Below are 15,737 nucleotides of genomic sequence, written 5' to 3'. Positions count from 1 at the left end.
ACATGGCCGTACGTACACGTCGGGTGCTATGGGCATCGGGTCGTGAGTCTGGCCGCTTTAGCCCTAATCGTGCTGAGAGTGCTCCTCGGAATCTTAAACACTGCAGGGACATCCGACTTCTCATCGCATTCAACCCGATTTATGATTTCGAGCTTCACGACGAAAGGTGAATTCTGCCGCTCCATCACGGCAACACTGCAGGAGAAGGCCCACAAGGCGCAAACACAATGAACCTGAAAAGCAGCAAGACAACTCGCACTTTTGCCATCTTGCACGAGAGCACAAGAGCCTCTGATTGGCTTTTTTAGCAAGCACTGCGGGCGGGCCAGGATCATATTTTGCAGGGGGGTGTCGACGGCTCGCCCGAGCAGCCCGAGGCAGCGCGGTCATGGTAGGGAGAGCAGTTGGATGGAGCAGCGCTGCCGGGTTTCCCCGTTACCACAAGGGAAAGACAACTTCTGGGGGCACTTTTCCACTGCTTGACGGTCGATATATCAGGAGTCACTGCTATATTTGTTCAATGTAAGCATAATTTTTGCTATATATACTCATTGTAGCTATACCGTGACGAGAAATTGTTCGATATATAGAATAATTTGATGTAAACGGGTTTGATATAGTCAGGTTCGACTGTATTCGCAATGGGTTGAAAGAGAGAAAGTACGAAAAAAAGGTGAGTTCTTGTCATTCAACTAATGCTGCACTTGCATCACAAATGAGGAACTATAAAAATGTAAAATACACAACATGGACACATTCCAAGCTGATTAACTTTTAAGTTTAACTTAACTTCAAAATTAACTTCAAAAGACGCCTGGACTGTGTAGTAAGCAACATGCTGCCAAGCCTGTAGATTGCTAAACCAATGTGGTTGACGCCATTCCCACCTCTTGCGGCTGCACTTATATAGGGCGAACAGGATGCTGTCTTAATGAATGTTTGCATGAGCACGTGTGCAGTGTCAAGATTAAGACTGGTAGTAATCTGGCTGTTCATTGTGCAAAGTGCAGCTGTTTACCCTGCCTAGCAGACACATGTATGTTGAGAAGGTACAGTGATCAGATGGCCAGGGAAATCTTCGAGGCCTTTTCAATGTGTCAGTCAGGAGCCACTTGCATAAGCGCCTTCTATAGGCCTTTGCAATAAGGAACTTCAGTTCCTCAGAAGTTAATCAGTTTGGACTGTCTATATTCTGTATTTTACATTTGTATAGTTTTTTTCATTTGTGACGCATGTGCAGCAAGAGTTGAATGATGATGACTCGCTTTCCCTTTCTTACTTTCTCTCTTTCAGCCCATTGCAAATTTGCACAGGCTTCAATAAACATGTTGATAGTCAGCGCTGGTCCTGTTTTCTTTCTTGTCCATGTTCTTTTCTTTTGTTGATACTGTTTAACTTTTTATGTACCGCACCGATTGGGCATCGTTAGCCCACTAACGATGGTTTGAGACGCCGCTTTCAAAACCTTCTGCACTGCTCAAGAACATTCTGTACCATACAACGTGAAGGAGAAGAACTATATTTTTGTTTTCTAAGCAGTTCATTTTTTTGCCACCAGGCGCTAATTGTTAAATGCATTCCGAAGTTTTGCAATCATCAAAGTAGAAAGCAAAAATGGCTACATCCGTGAGCAGCGCGCATGCTTCGAAAGATTGCAGATTGCATGATTCCACTGCATCTGCGGCTGATTTTATTGACGGATCGGGCAGCAGCAAATCTGAGGGTGCTGCCCTTTCATTAGAATTTCAGAGCAACGACAACGCAAGCCAGCCCGAAACATTGACGGCTGCAGCCTGGCATGCCAAACTGTACTGCTTGCACTTAAATTTTTGTAGTGGGATACCTTTTAAATGAAAAATTATTTTTTTTTTAACATAGTGCCCATCAGACTGCAATGCCTTTTGCATATCTCATAATTTTTGTTACATAATTTTCTTACTAGATACAAGCGCGTCTTCACAAACTTTGTTCAATTTTATCCCACAATCTTGATTGTGGCAATTTATATCTTTTTTATGACATACATCTCATTAATAAAACATTTATGCGTGAAAAGTGCACTCATTGTGCTTTTTGTTTATGTATTACACAAAATATTGAGTGCTGTAGTTAGTTAAAAAAAAAAAGCAGGCATAAACTACAAGAAACACCAATTCTCCCTATGGTAAGGAAAGGGTTCAAATGAATTATCCGTACCAACTAGCTCACGCCCAAACCCTTCTGACACACTATGCTTATTAGTTTACTTAGTAAGCAAATATTTGACACAATGTTGCTGAAATGCAGCGCCCCCAAGCAGCGCTGCCTTTAGTGTTGCTGCTGAGCCATGCCTAGCAGACAAGATATAAGTGGCCGCGGTAGTCGTGTTCGAGAAAATAAAAACATGCGAGTTCGTCACTGTATTAGGCGTGCTTGGCCAGTTTCTTCGGTGGCTGCGCTTCGCGGGCTAACTTGGTTCACATTCACTGAGCCATACGCAATCGTATCAACTGGCGATGAGGTGAAAAGTTTCAAGTGAGCCTGCGTTCCCACACGGCTCATCCACCCATTCAACACGCCAAATTTCGGCAGTCTCGAGTCATTCGAGGGAGGAGGAAACAACTGGCCCTGCTATGTGGACTGACTTCAAGCATTTTTTGCAGCAAACGATATCGTTGAAGACAAGCAAACGTCCGTATTTATCAGTTGTTGCGGGCAGACGACATATGCGTAACTTTGCAATTTGGTAAAACCCAACAAACTAAGTGACAAAACCCTTGAACCGATTCTTTTACTTCTTGGAAACTACTATCACCGGAAGCCCTCCGCAGTAGTGCAGCGTTTCCATTTCAACTTCCGAGTTCGCACGGAAGGCGAATCTATCAGTGGGTTCATTGCAGTGCTGAAAAGCCTCTATAAGCAAACTTCGGTGCTGAACTAGAAAACATGATACACGACTGTATTGTGTGTGGTGTGAACAATGCAGACATTCAAACAAGATTGCTGGAAAAAGCGGACCTCACTTTCCAGGATGCCATGCAGACAGCTCTAGCAATGGAAGCAGCAAAAAAGGATGCTGGGGAGATTGCACAAGCTAACCCTAACGGCACCTTTTCAACCCACCGCGTCTCATCAGGCCCTGTGGCCGTCACCTGCTATCGCTTTCCATCTGCAGTTACTGCCACAAACGGGGTCATCTGGCAAAAGTGCACAACACGAAACGAAAGGACAGCCAAGCCCGAAGCAGCAGTCCTCACAAGCAGCGTTCGTCCACTGCACGAAGTTCGCAGTCTTCAAGCAACCACCTTTGCGTGCACACTGTAAAAGATGAAGATGCCGCTACAGCCTTCAGAAGTCTACGAAATGGCAAATTAACCACGCCAAACCGCCTCTGCCTTTCACAGTCATTGTTGACATTTGCGGCAAGCATCTCCATCATTGACAAGTTGCGACTTCTACAGCTTGTGCCTTAGGTTAATGTGAAGCCGTCGCAAGTGTTTCTGCGAAGCTATTCAGGGGAACTGAAAAAAGTTGAAGGCAAGGCTGATATCCTTGTGAAGTTTCATGGCAAGGAGGCGGATCTACCCATTTTTCTGACAGGGGACAGTTCACCTACTCTGCTAGGATGCAACTGGATGCGCGAGCTGGGCCTCTCTAATGTTGAAGTAAATATACATGCACTTTCTGACATCAAACACCTAGTCCAAGACTTCACAGAGGTATTCGAAGAAGTTCTTGGTACGCTCAAAGGTGCTAAAGCTTCATGTTCCTTCAGATGCCCCACCCCGGTTCTTCAAGCTACGCCTTCTGACAAATGCCTTGACAGATGGAGTCACACAAGAAATACAACGATTAAGAAGAGATGCCATCCTTGTTCCAGTGAAAACATCAAGGTGGGCTGCACCTATTGTTCCTGTGGTAAAAAGGGATCGGCACATCAGAATCTGTGGAGATATTAGTGTCACCATCAACCCAGTAGCGACAGTGGACAAATATCCGTTTCCAAGGATTGAGGACCTGTGTACTGTCCTTGCAGGGTGTGAGAAATTCACCAAATCGGGTTTGTGTGATGCGTATCAGCAAGTAGTTCTTGATGAGGCCTCCAGAGAGTATGTCACAATTTCGACACAAATGGGGTTGTTTCAGTACACCCGCTTGCCTTTTGTAGTGTCGTCAGCTTCTGCTATATTTCAACGTGAGGTGGACAACCACATGTGGCCGTCTATTTCGATGACATTCTTGTCACAGGTGCTAATGATGCTGAGCATTTCAACAACCTTCATGCTGTGCTGCGCAAGCTTCAAGAATCTGGCCTCAAAGTGAAACTCGAAAAATGTCATTTTTTCGTGCCACAAGTGGAGTATATTATTAGCAAGGAAGGCCTTTCCCCGAACGTCGACAAGGTGGCTGCCATTCTGCATGCCCCTGTGCCAAAAGACGTCAAAGAACTTCAAGTTTCTTAGGACTGAAGTTCAGTGTTTGACGGAAGCCCGTCTGGTCAGGATGAAACATGGTTAAAAGGTTAACAAAAACCCGGGGCACTTTGCCGACCAAATAAAGATTTAAAAGAAAAGAAGACGTTTCTGCTCCCACACGGGAGCCTTGTTCACAAGTAAAAAAAAAAAAGAACACACAATTTTTTTTTTTTTTTTTTGCTAGTTCTCCTTCACATCCGATAGCGCAGTGTCTTCGTGAGCAGCGCAGAAAGTCTTGAAACTGGCATTTCAAACCACAGTTAGCGGGCTAACAATGCCCTATAGGTACGGTACAGAAAGAGTTAAAGACAGGGCTTGCAGCTACATGTGCGCTCACGCACGCTTACAGACATGCGCAGCAATGGCCGGGCTGAAGAGGAGACACGCGCACCTGCCCATGTTTTTTGCCGGCATGGATATTGGAGTAGCAGCAGCCCAAACCTTGTACCCAGCTGGTTCACTGAAGTCATCTACATGATCGGCATTTTTTGTTGAGTTTGTTCTGATGACAAACAGACGGATTGTGCAGTTATCTACGGTAGGTTTCTTTTTCACTCGGCTGCGCTTGTTTCGTTCAGGAGACCGGGCATAATGTGCAACAATGGTGCCTGTTACGCCAATGCATAAAAACATCAATGATGGAACATGGAAATGTGGAAACATGGAAATAAGTAGCAGACATATTGGTTTTTGTAGCATATACTTTTAGATCATTACATGAGGTATAAAGACAATCTAGGGTCCTACACCTTGTCAGTTGTATTTAAACTTTATAAAGAAAATGCAATTTAGAGCTAGAAGCAAACAGATTTATTTACATATGCACCTTGATAAGTTCTCAAGAGCTGCATATAATACGGGCAAACACTGCTGATACCTTTATCAAGTTGTTGTAAACATTAATTTGGTCTCTATTTCTCAAAGTGCCTTGTAGTTTCCAAGTCCCTGACAGCTCCTGTCCCTCCTGCAAAGGAGCTTGACCAGTCTCAAGATGAAAAATAATTTTGCCTTCATTTACTCTGCTAGGAGTAGTTCGACATTACCTAGAATCTTCCTGGTTTAATTTCCTTTTGCAATCACCTTCTGCTGAAGTGCCCAGTTCACAAGAAATATCACGCACTGCTTTCCTTGCATATTACTGCACTGAACTCTTCTCTTCCAGTCATTTAAGCTATCATACTGATACTTGCATATTGCGTGTTTCTTGTGGACGATGCATGCGGCCGCCCCAACGAATGCTCTCTGGCTCTTGAGCTGTCGGTTGAACTGACCAGCGCTGCATTATCCTTCGTAAATATACTTTGTATATAGCCTCCAGCTCTTAATCCTTCGTTCGCGTAACATTTTGGTGGAGGGTGCCGTTCCCCCGTCCTCGTCACATAGCTTCACAGCGGCTACACCGTCCTGCTTTCCACCATGGCTCTTACTGACGACACCTCATCTGCTTCTACTCCTGCAACCCCGCCAACAATGTACGTTACGGTTACCAACCCCAGCGATACTGGCATATTCTCTGGCCAAGATAACGTCAACATTGAGGACTGGCTCAACCTGTGTGAGCGTGTCAGCCAAAACAACTGCTGGGACCCTACCATTACGCTAGCGAATGTCCTATTCTACTTGGACGGAATTCCTTGTGTCTGGTTCCGGACATACGAGGACGAGATCTCTAGCTGGGATGCTTTCAAGGAGAAGCTCAGTGACCTCTTTCGAAATCCTACCGGTAGGCAGCTGGCTGCTGGAAAAGAGCTTGCTACCCGAGTTCAGTCTTCTACTGAATCGTACGTTTCGTGCATACAAGACGTGCTCGCTCTTTGCCGGAAAGTCGACAAAATGGCCGAGGTTGACAAAGTCGGCCACATACTCAAAGTGATCACGGACTTGTTGGTCTTCAACAATGTGTCCACCATCGACGTCATTGTCAAGGAATGCCGCCACTTTGAGCTCGCCAAAAGCCACTACATCATTGCACAGTCCTCCCGGCTCCCTAACACGGCTGCAACGTCGTCTTGTGTCGACCTTACCACTTCACCGCCCTTAAATGAGCACGTCACACGTATTGTTCGCCGTGAGCTCGAGGGTACAAGTCCTGCATTGTTCCATCCACGCACACTTGACCTCACCATTGACCAACCAGCCCCAGCAATTTCTCTCATTCAGGCAGTTGTGCAGCAAGAATTTGCCAACCTCAGTTTTCCTGCTGCCTGCGCCATCTCCCAACCTGACGTCCGACCGGTGCCGACAGCTATGCCTCACAACAATCTGTATTCCCCTCCCAGATACCGCAACCATACTGAGTGGAGAACTCCGGACGACAAGCCCATTTGCTTCCGTTGCCTCCGCATTGGTCACGTCACTCTCCGCTGCCGCAGCTCCTGGACGTCACCCAGGGCGTCTACCAAGTTGACATTTCCAAATTCCCCGAGTTTTCCAGGTTTTCCCTGAGTGCCTTGGCAAAATTCCCTGAGTGATGCAGCACTATGTTTTATGTCAAGACGGGCTGAAACCATATCGCCCGAAGCTGTCACTCTCTAGTAAGCATAAGAAAATTTTTTTTTTTAAATTACGTAATCCAATTTGAATACTAAGGAGTATTGTTTATGTTATTCAAGAAGAGAATAGAAGGGAGGGGTTAGTAAAATGCACAACAAACAAAATGTCTTCAAAAAAAATTGCAAATTGAGTCAGACATTCTCAAATATGAATTAAATGGAGATGCATACAGAAGCAAATACTTTTGAATATGGGCTATTTCTATCAACAGATAGCAAGCTCAGTGGTATGAGGCCCGAACTTTGTCACAATTGAGATTCTCTCTCAAGAGTTTGTAAGTCAACTTCAACTGTCCTGACATACTCTCAGCCCGCACATGAAGCCTCAGTGTTGTGCTTCACTGCTTTAAAGAGTTCATTTTGGTTTGGATGAGGGACACCTGCATCTCAGCATCAGCCAACACTCTGTTTTTTGAGCTCAAGCTCCTTCAAAACAGCGGCAGCATGCTTCCTTTCCCGTTCATTCCTCAATGCGTAGGTTCTTTCTGTTCTTGTCCTCCTTCCGCCACTCGTTCGCCCCACGGACCATTTGAAGGATCTTCTTGGTCAGTTGCACAGTCCACGTCCAATTTTTCAAACTCCCTAGAGGCCGCGAAAATGTCCGAAAGATCGGCCAGTTGGAAAAAATAAATGCATCTCATTTACTGCCCTTAAGGGCTCAAACCACCACAGGCACACTCGAAAACGCTCTGAAGGCCTGTCGGTACACGTATTAGGCATATCGGTGCTCGTACTGTGACAGGAAATACAAGGTGCACGCGTGTATAATTAGGAATACATACTGTGTCTCATGGCATAGCCCCTTCCTTGTTATGCTTCACTGCAATACTTTTGAGCATACTTCAAGTAACACTTCTGTATGGAGGCGAAGCTGACTTTTGGGAACTGGCATTATGCAATGCCTCATACAAATATGTAGCCTTAGATGATGATGGCATAGACCTAATGAATTAAACTGTAACTAGGTTGGCTTCAGAGGCCGCAGTTGAAGTGGGACGCCATGCACCAAGGCAACCAGTAGGCAAGCTCTCCCAAGTAACAAAGGGCCTAATAAAGAAACGACAATAAATGAAAGTATCCAACTCAAGCGATAAGACAGAATTCGCGGAATGTCGAAACTGATCAACAAGGCGAAAATAAGTGATATTCGAAACTATAATGTGAGAAAAACTGAAGAAACCGTAAAAATGGACACAGCCTGAAATCAGTGAGAAAGAAACTTGGCATAGGACAAACCAATATGTATGCACTAAAAGATAAGCAAGGTAATATCATCAGCAGTCTCAAAGATATAGTAAAAGCAGCGGAAGAATTCTATACTGACCTGCACAGTACCCAGAGGAGCCAGGATACCCCAATTACAAGCAGTAATGAACAGGATGCAGAAATTACTCCTATAACTAGCGATGAGGTCAGAAGGACCCTGAAAGACATGAAACAGGGAAGAGCAGCAGGAGAAGATGGAATAACAGTCGATTTAATCAAACATGTATGTTACATAATGCTTGGAAAACTGGCGGCTCTTTATACGAAGTGTCTATCGACTGCAAGGGTCCCAAAACTCGAAGAATGCAAACGTATACTAATCCACACAAAAAGGGAGATGTTAAAGAATTGAAAAATTATAGGCCCATTAGCTTACTCCCACTATTATATAAGATATTTACCATGTAATGAGGTGTATTGAACAGTTCAGATGGAAGCGTCTGTTTGTAACCGAGAAGGCAGGTGACGCAGAGCAGACACAGCTGGTTGCCCGAACGGCTCACACTCGTGCTAAGCACTGGCGATCCGGCTGGCTTACTGGTTGCACTGCAGGCATGGAACAGACCAAGGAGGTTACAGAAAAACTTTTTTCTTTAACCTCCTTGGAACAGACTATGTGGCTGGCCTTGTCCTTGTGCTCTTCTTTTTCATTACAACCAAAATAACCTCCTACAGAATAAGGGCAACACTGGACTTTAGTCAACCAAGGAAACAGGCTGGCTTCAGGAGGGATACTCTACAATGGATCACATCCATGTCATCAATCAGGTTATCGAGAAATCCACAGAGTACAATAAGCATCTCGACATGGCTTTCATACATTACGAAAAGGCATTTGATTCAGTAGAGATACCAGCAGTCATAGAGGCATTACATAATCAAGGAGTACAGAACGCTTACGTAAATACCTTGGAAAATATCTACAGAGGTTCTACAGCTACCTTAATTCTACACAGGAAAAGCAGGAAGATACCTATAAAGAAAGGGGTTAGACAGGGAGACACAATCTCTCCCATGCTATTCAGTGCATGCTTAGAAGTATTCAAGCTATTAAACTGGGAAGGCTTAGGAGTAAATATTGACGGCGAATATCTCAGCAACCTTGGGTTTGCTGATGACATAGTTGCATTCAGCAACAATGCAGACGAGTTACAACAAATGATTGACGACCTTAACAGAGAGAGTGTAAGAGTGTGGTTGAAGATTAATATCCAGATAATGATCCAGACAAAGATAATGATAAATAGCCAGGCAAAGGAATAAGAGTTCAAGATCACCAGTCGGCCTCTAGAGTCTGTGAAGGAGTACGTTTGTCTAGGTCAATTAATCACAGGGAACCCTGATCATGAGAAGGAAATTCACAGAAGAATAAAAATGGGTTGGATCTCGTACGGTAGACATTGCCAGCTCCTGACTGGAAGCTTACCATTATCATTGAAAAGGAAAGTGTATAATAAGTGCATTTTACCAGTGCTGATATATGGGGCAGAAACTTGGAGACTGACAAAGAAGCTTGAGAACAAGTTAAGGACCGCGCAAAGAGCGATGGAACGAAGGTTGCTAGGCATAACATTAAGAGACAGAAAGAGAGCGGCTTGGATCAGCGAGCAGACGGGTATAGACGATATCCTAATTGACATCAAGAGGAAAAAATGGAGCTGGGTAGGTCATGTAACGCCCCGGTTAGATAACCGTTGGACCATTAGGGTTACAGAATGGGTACCAAGAGAAAGGAAACGCAATCGAGGATGACACAAGACTAGGTGGAGCAATGAAATTAGGAAATTGGCACACGCTTGTTGGAATCGGTCAGCACAGGAGAGGGGCAATTGGAGATAGCAGGGAAAGGCCTTCGTCCTGCAGTACACATGAAACAGGCTGATGATGAGGATGATGACATGCTTTCCAAGCTTCTAAGCCAATCGTGAGGACCACAAAGGCGGAGTCCATGCCATTGCTGACAGCGGCGAATCCTTTCAATAAAAAACACGGCACCCAACGGCAAGAAGCTTCATAGCAAATGTCGAAGCAGCTCGGCCTAGCGTTGCCGCAGTGGTGGCTATGGCTGACAGTGGATCTGCATGCAAGAGCGCCGGTTCGACGCGTCGAGGTAATCAAAATGGTAGCGGTGGTGGCTTTGATTAATGCCGCTTTGGACCTGCGGTCATGGCAAAACGTCCGGAAAATCGGACAATGAAGAGTTCTTGCGTTAGAAATTTCAGACGTTCTAATACTTGACTCTATCGGGTACGTGGTGGTGCCGCGAAGCCGTCCAAATTATCGGGAATCCGGAAAGTCGGTCGTTGACTGTACAGTGGCAACTCCTCCAGCCGATGACAGGGCATCAAAGACGATTCATTACGATTCCTGTCTGTTACTCGAGCCAGCATTACTATGACTTTCGCCCCTTTCAATAAAATTAGAGCTGATTTTCCCTGATAGAGGCATAAATTCCCTGAGTTTTCTTTGAGTTTTTCCAGACTACTCAAAATCCCTGAGAATTCCCGGTTTTGGCGGTTGGTAGACACCCTGGAGACTCTATGCCAATTTTAAGATCCTCAAAATTTTGTGTCAGCTAAGTGGCATTGTAGTTGAGCACAATTTCAAACTTCGCTCACAATTCTAGTCACCTGGTGTTGCGTACATAAAGCTTTATCCCTCCAGAAAAATCTAATCTTTATAAGTGAGAAAAAGGTTTATCTCGAACATTAGTTGCACCTTGCTCTACTGTTTCACAATCATCAAGCATGTGTTACACTATTTTCTTGCAAGTAAATCTCATTACCAATTTCTGATGCAAAAATATTGTTTGTTTAGGATAGCATAGAACTATTTCTCTTCAACGCACTTTCAGACTACGACTACCGGAGACCACTCGGAAGACTTGACTTCATCAGCATAAAAATAAAAATATTGTTATAAAAAGAGCCGGCAACAACAGCACTGAAACCACCTCTGTTCGCGACGCGTCCATAATTGTGGCCATTGCCAGAGTACAGGAAGCCTCGAGCTCGCTTCTTCCCGACGCAGCCTCGGCTGCGGGAGCCGCCGGGGACCTTCTCCATCGGCGTCGCCGCCGCTGGGAGGCAGCTCTCAAAAGTTCAGAGATGGCAGACCAGCTCTGGGCTGTCCGGCAAGCTGAAGATGCCGCCCGAGTCCAAGGACTTCGAGCCGGCACCTGAGGCCACCACAACAAAAACTGCCGGATCATTCTTTATTAAAGTTTCTTCCTCTATATAAAATGAGGAAAATGCAGGAACACCTGTGGTCATCTTATTGTGCCTTGGTAAGTCCACTCTCCCACCCCCTGCTCAAACCCCCTCCTTTATTTTTCTTCCTAGAGTGTTCAGTGCTCCAGCTACTTATTCAGTTAACTACCAGCCAGCCTGAATGTCTCATTCCTTGATTACTAAAACTCTCTAGTTTTAGTTTAAAACACATATGACGTGCTTACAGAACCAAGTGTATAGAAAACAGTGATCTAAGCAAAGTTTCTCACCTGTTTTTAAACGCTATATCTCATCGCTTGCGAAGCTCAGCACAGCAACACAAGACTACGTAACTTTGTTTTGCCCAATAATTTTGTATGCTCTTCTATCAGACATTCCAGACCACATTATTGGGTCAATGCTACTAAAGCAGTGCATCCATTAACACACCGCAGCGACCACCTCATTTCCCGAAAATGGCAACAAACGTTTTTCGTGATATGCTTAACGCACTAGGCACAACACAGGAATGTGCGACCAAAACGGAGAGGACGACCGAACATGCACATGCACTGGACAGACAAACACAGTATTACAGTGCAGATGCAGTAGCTTAAGGGTAAATGCTGCAGTTCATCGTCGAAAAGGGGCCTTGTGAAAAGGGGCCTTGAAAAAAAAAAGGGGGGGCCTTGAAAAGGGGCGTTGTGAGTGTGCTGTGAAACGGAAGAGCAATGATGAGAAACCCACACCGCATACGCATGTGCACAAATTGACTATAGCAAACGACCCCACGGGCAATCAACACTACGCGTGATGACGGCAACTCGCTTGATTTAACAGAAAATAGTATCCTGTAACATTCCGTATATACTGTTCTGCAAACCTGCAGAGTCACATTTCAAAGACTCAAAAAGAGGCCGACAGCGTTAAGTTGCCTTTACGTAGCGAGTGCACGCTCGGCGCAGCCGCAGAGTCCCCCGTCTGACATCACACGCAAGGGGACACCACACACAGGTCTCAGGGCTAATACACGTGTATTTCTAATTTGGTTCCGCCTCTCAAACATTAAAATCATCATCATCGTCATCATCAGCCTATTCATGCCCACTGCAGGACAAAGGCTTTTCCCTGCGATCTCCAATTACCCCTGTCCTGCGTCAACCGACTCCAAATAGCACCAGCAAATTTCCTAATTTCGTCACTCCATCTAGTCTTCTGCCGTCCTCTACTGCGCTTCCCTTCTCTTGGTACCCATTCTGTTACCCTAATAACCCATTCTGTTACCCTAATAGTCCAACGGTTATCTAGTCTGCGCATTACATGACCTGCACAGTGCCATTTTTTTTTCTTAATGTATTAGAATATTGTCTATGTCCGTTTGCTCTCTGATCCAAACTGCTCTCTTTCTGTCTCTTAAAGTTATGCCTCTAGCATTTTTCGTTCCATCGCTCTTTGCACGGTCCTTAACTTGTTCTCAAGCTTTTTTGTCAGCCTCCAAGTCTCTGCGCTGTATGTCAGCACTGGTAAAATGCACTGATTGTATACTTTCCTTTTCGATGATAATGGTAAGCTCCCATTTAGGAGCTCACAATGTCTGCCGTATGCATATGGCAAACATTAAAATAGGTTCCTACAAAAGCAGATAACTGTGTTTCAATGTTTTTAACGTGCCCGGCAAAAATTTCGATAGATCAATTATTCAATCAAAACCTGGCATCGAAGCAATTAATCAATGAAAGGCAAAAATGATGAATGATAAAGCATTAATTGAATAAAAAATTCATTGACCATCCCTACATTCCATCATCGTCTGTCAGTGTGTTGTCATCAGAGAGTCACCGCATTGCCATTGTGGTCGCTCCATTGTCATCTCTGCTGGCTCCTGGCTACAGTCTTGCACAATGGGCCACTACCAGACGTATTGCAAACAACGAACACAGTAGAATCTCAATGATATAAATCTCTCAGGACGGTGCAAAAATATGTCTGCTTCACTGCAGTTACAACGTCCTGCACTTGGCGAAGCTTTTTTCTTCAAGATCTGCCTAACCATAGATGTTTTTTAGGGCTTCAAGATTTGTATTAAAGATACTAGAGGACATGTAGTATGCTATACCTTGTATTAAGCACGAAATGCTTTTAGCTCCCATTGTTGGCAACTTTCAAGTGCTCTTAAGCCAAAAGCCAGAGCTGTTATATGGGCACTCAGATGAGAACATCCGGGCAAGTTGTGAAAACAAAACGAGATCATACAAGCAACCAGTCAAGACTGCACTACACATGCTAGCGACCTCCCAAACAAGTTACAAAAAATACTGCTTCCGTGTTCTTCCAAATGTTTGTTTACAATATCACTCAAGCTGTAACTTCTAGTACGCTGAAGTTTTCATTTGTCATTTCCTATAGTGATGTTCAAAACATAGATACAGGGCACTATACATTTGATTGTCATCTTTTAGCACTGAGACAGAGTTGCCTGTTCTCTTTTCAATGCCAGCAGTCCATGAGGTCCCTGGCGCATCCAGCATGCCAGCAGCGTCCACCAACATCCAAGCTGGCAGCACCCTACACACCGCGGATGGCTGTTTAACCGAGACAAGACTTGCAATGAGGTACTGTCTGTGACAGGAAACTATTCTGTCCACATGAACCAGTACACAGTATGGCATGGTGCGGTGTGATGTGGTGAGGTGTGCCGTTGCGAACATGCACTACACCCATTTTAAGATTGAGGCTAGTATCATCTCCAAACAATAGGCTTTGCTGGTAGCCATTTCATGCTTACACCTACTTTTGGTTACGGGAAAGCCAGCAATTTTGTTTAAAAACAAGCATCATAATCGTGCCACGCACTACCTTGACAAATTGCACAGCATTTTTACCCTGCTTTGTCATCATCACCACCATGTGATTTTTAACATACCCCGATCAATATGAGTACAATAAAGTTATTTTCTACATTATGTAAGCTGCACGCAGTCACAGGGAGAGCTCTAACTCCTATGCGCTCACATAAGACTTCGACATGAAGCAAGTATGAGCAGCATTTCCCACTTACAACGGACACCCTCGTCAACATAAACAATTAGTGGGCCAGTGCGGTGCGCACAAGATAAAAGCATTACATTTGATGTCATGTGTGCTGCCAGTTACTTATTCATTTTATTTTTTCTCCTTCGAAATCAACAATGAACACACAATAATTTGCCTGTCCATGTACGATATTGCTGAAGGGAGTACCGGCTCTGTTAGGCTTGGCTGAACAAGCCCCTCATGTGGCTGAGTGTAAGCATCGCACAATTCTAGCAGTTCAAGCACCCCCACATATTGCACAAAAGAAAGAAAAAAAAGATCAAATTAGGCATTGATGTGTGTGCAGCCCTGTATCTGTGCAAGCTAGCCATATGCTGCTTTCTCTTCTTGCTGTCATAAGTACTCAAATGTGGCTCATTCATGTGCATGAAAAACCGTCAAGTTCCATGCAGGCTTGTTTAATTGCCGTAACTGAACAACCACTGCGTAAGTTACGGAGTCGACACGCGCATCCGAAAGCTTTGTTTACCTTACTTTAGTATCCAAAACATAGTTTCGGGTACGGGTTGACCTCTGTGGGCTTTCTGTTCAGAAAGTGAACTGCGCAGATGCAAAACAAAGACTCCAGAAAGGTCTTAAACGGCGCTGTTATGCTTTTATCACAAGCCTGCAGCGCGGGAAGGCAACATGCACACTGTCGCATAGTTCAAAACAAAACGAATAACCACTTGAGCAAGCTTGCTGGGCACGAAGACTTTTCATGTGAAAGCCACTATCCTACACAGTCATTTCTCAGGTGCCGCAGGAACCTTGTGTGCCCAGAAAATGTACAGGCGCCGACAAAAGTGGTATACTCCACACAGCGGGAGCCGGAGCAGTGGCACACTGCATCGCAACGCCATCTACACTGACACGAGTCAAGCGAAATGCCTGCAGATAATAAAGGACACCCATTGGCTCTCTCGATCCCAGATGCTGCCTGTAGATGGCGTTGCGATACAGTTTGCCGTTGCACCGGCTCCCGCTGCGTGGAGTATACCACTTTTGTCGGCGCCTGTACATCATCATCATCATCATCAGCCTGGTTACGCCCACTGCAGGGCAAAGGCCTCTCCCATGCTTCTCCAACAACCCCGGTCATGTACTAATTGTGGCCATGCCGTCCCTGCAAACTTCTTAATCTCATCCGCCCACCTGACTTTCTGCCGCCCCCTGCTATGCTT

At 45.0% G+C, this 15,737-nt stretch overlaps 1 protein-coding gene across 7 annotated transcripts in view; it reads right to left on the bottom strand.

Moving 5' to 3' along the window:
• LOC142576769 (uncharacterized) overlaps positions 1-15,737 on the bottom strand; it is a 96,952-nt gene that overhangs the window by 57,452 nt on the left and 23,763 nt on the right. The window contains exon 3 of one of the 7 annotated variants that reach the window (XR_012826961.1): positions 11,226-11,450. The exons of the other annotated variants lie outside the window; for them this stretch is intronic. The gene's annotated coding sequence lies outside the window, so the exon portion shown is untranslated. The remainder of the gene's footprint in view (positions 1-11,225; positions 11,451-15,737) is intronic. 7 annotated transcript variants of the gene reach the window in all.

Source organism: Dermacentor variabilis, chromosome 3 (assembly GCF_050947875.1).
Source record: "Dermacentor variabilis isolate Ectoservices chromosome 3, ASM5094787v1, whole genome shotgun sequence".
Classification (NCBI taxonomy): domain Eukaryota; kingdom Metazoa; phylum Arthropoda; class Arachnida; order Ixodida; family Ixodidae; genus Dermacentor; species Dermacentor variabilis.
Note: the sequence above shows the minus strand (reverse complement) of the source record. Positions and strands in the feature narration are given on the sequence as shown.